Here is a 2,326-nt window from a genome sequence, read left to right on the forward strand (position 1 = left end):
TCTTTGTTTGGGAGTGATGTCTTTGGGCTATTCTGTTTGTTTCCTCCTGGAGTGCGTGGTGATAGAGGGCTGTCCGGTCGTTCTCCGGTGTCAATTTCGTCCTCTTGTTCAGATGCAGCGTGCTCATCGTTGAGAGGGTTGTCCGCCATGGTAGAGGGATGACTTCCAGGGTCCCCGGCAACGGCGCCAATGTTCCGAGGGTTTGCCTGAAACGTGTAGCTCGGTCGTCTGGAAAGGCCCGAGGTGGGGGGTTCAGTGACCCGAGCTTGATATGCAGAATGGTTGGTGGTTGTACCTGCAATGACACTCCGATGCTTAAGTTAGCATGGGTCCAAGCAGATATGTGTAGATTGGGAATGAATGCCATACCTGGGTGCTCCAGTGTATTTATAGTAGTTGGCAACGATCTTCCCTGGATAAGATATTCTTATCTTATCTTATCTTTGGGAGTTTTATCTCTATCTTTGTGGAACCGCCTTTTCTAGGCCTTTTCGGCCTTTAGGTTTGGGCTGCGTTCCTTTTGATGGGCCTTCCTTGCTCTTTGTCCGAGGTCCGACCTTTAGGTGTGAGCTTTAGGACAAGGTCGGACCTCTTACGGACTTGCCGAGTTGGAGGACCCCGGTCAGGGTATGAACAGTTTTCAATCATATCTTTTTTATTTCTAACTTCAAAATCTTTTTCAAAAATCACTTGATTTCTTTTCCACTCTTAGTTTTCAAAAATCAATTAGTGTTTGTCAAAATGTTTTTAAAATCTCTTGCTTAATTTTCGAAAATTTCTTCCCCTCTTCTCACATCCTTCTATTTATGGACTAACACTCTTCCTTAATGCACAATTCGAACTCCATCTTTCTTGATAAGTTCGAATTCTTCTACCTCTTCCTTCTATTTTTCGTTTCCTCTGACACATCAAGGAATCTCTATACTGTGACATAAAGGGTTCCATATTTTCTTGTTTTCTTCTCTTTCATATGAGCAGGAGCAAAGACAAAAGCATTCTTGTTGAGGCTGACCCTGAACCTGAAAGGACCTTGAAGCGAAAGCTAAGAGAAGCTAAAGCACAATTCTTTGCAGAGGACCTAACAGAAATCCTCAAAGAAGAAGACATGGCAGCCGAAAACAACGACAATGCCAACAATGCAAGGAAGGTGCTGGGTGACTTTATTGCACCTACTCCCGACTTCTATGGGAGAAGCATCTCTATCCCTGCCATTGGAGCAAACAACTTTGAGCTTAAGCCTCAATTAGTTTCTCTAATGCAATAGAATTGCAAGTTTCGTGGACTTCCATTGGAAGATCCTCATCAGTTTCTAGCTGAGTTCTTGCAAATCTGTGACACTATCAAAACCAATGGGGTTGACCCTGAGGTCTATAGACTTATGCTATTCCCTTTTGCTGTAAGAGACAGAGCTAGGATATGGTTGGATTCACAACTTAAAGAAAGCCTAAACTCTTGGGAAAAGCTAGTCAATGCTTTCTTGGCAAAGTTCTTTCCACCTCAAAAATTGAGTAAGCTTAGAGTGGAAGTCCAAACCTTCAGACAGAAGGAAGGTGAATCCCTCTATGAAGCTTGGGAAAGATACAAACAATTGATCAGAAAGTGTCCTCCTGACATGCTCTCTGAATGGAGCATCATAGGTATCTTCTATGATGGTCTATCTGAACTGTCCAAGATGTCATTGGATAGTTCTGCTGGAGGCTCTCTTCATCTGAAGAAGACGCCTGCAGAAGCTCAAGAATTGATTGAAATGGTTGCAAATAACCAATTCACGTACACTTCTGAAAGGAGTCCTGTGAACAATGGGACAAATCAAAAGAAAGGAGTTCTTGAGATTGATACTCTGAATGCCATACTGGCTCAGAACAAAATATTGACTCAGCAAGTCAATATGATTTCTCAAGGTCTGTCTGGAATGCAAGCTGCACTAGGCAGTACTAAGGATGCTTCATCTGAAGAAGAAGCTTATGATCCTGAGAACCCATCAACGGAAGAGGTGAATTACATGGGAGAACCCTATGGAAACACCTATAATCCTTCATGGAGAAATCATCCAAATCTTTCATGGAAGGATCAACAGAGACCTCAACAAGGTTTCAACAACAATAATGGTGGAAGAAACAGGTTTAGCAATGGCAAGCATTTTCCATCATCTTCTCAGCAACAGACAGAGAATTCTAAGCAGAGCCACTCTGACTTAGCAACCATGGTCTCTGATCTAATCAAAACCACTGAAAGTTTCATGACTGAAACAAGGTCCTCCATTAGAAACTTGGAGGCACAAGTGGGTCAGCTGAGTAAGAAAATTACTGAACTCCCTCCTAGCACT

At 42.8% G+C, this 2,326-nt stretch overlaps 1 non-coding gene across 1 annotated transcript; it reads right to left on the reverse strand.

Moving 5' to 3' along the window:
- Positions 1–1,510: 1,510 nt before the first annotated feature.
- Positions 1,511–1,614, reverse strand: LOC127745113 (small nucleolar RNA R71). The gene has a single exon (XR_008006309.1). It is a non-coding gene; the product is annotated as a small nucleolar RNA R71 (small nucleolar RNA).
- Between the last annotated feature and the right edge of the window lie 712 nt (positions 1,615–2,326).

This window comes from Arachis duranensis, chromosome 2 (genome assembly GCF_000817695.3).
Source record: "Arachis duranensis cultivar V14167 chromosome 2, aradu.V14167.gnm2.J7QH, whole genome shotgun sequence".
NCBI classification, from domain to species: domain Eukaryota; kingdom Viridiplantae; phylum Streptophyta; class Magnoliopsida; order Fabales; family Fabaceae; genus Arachis; species Arachis duranensis.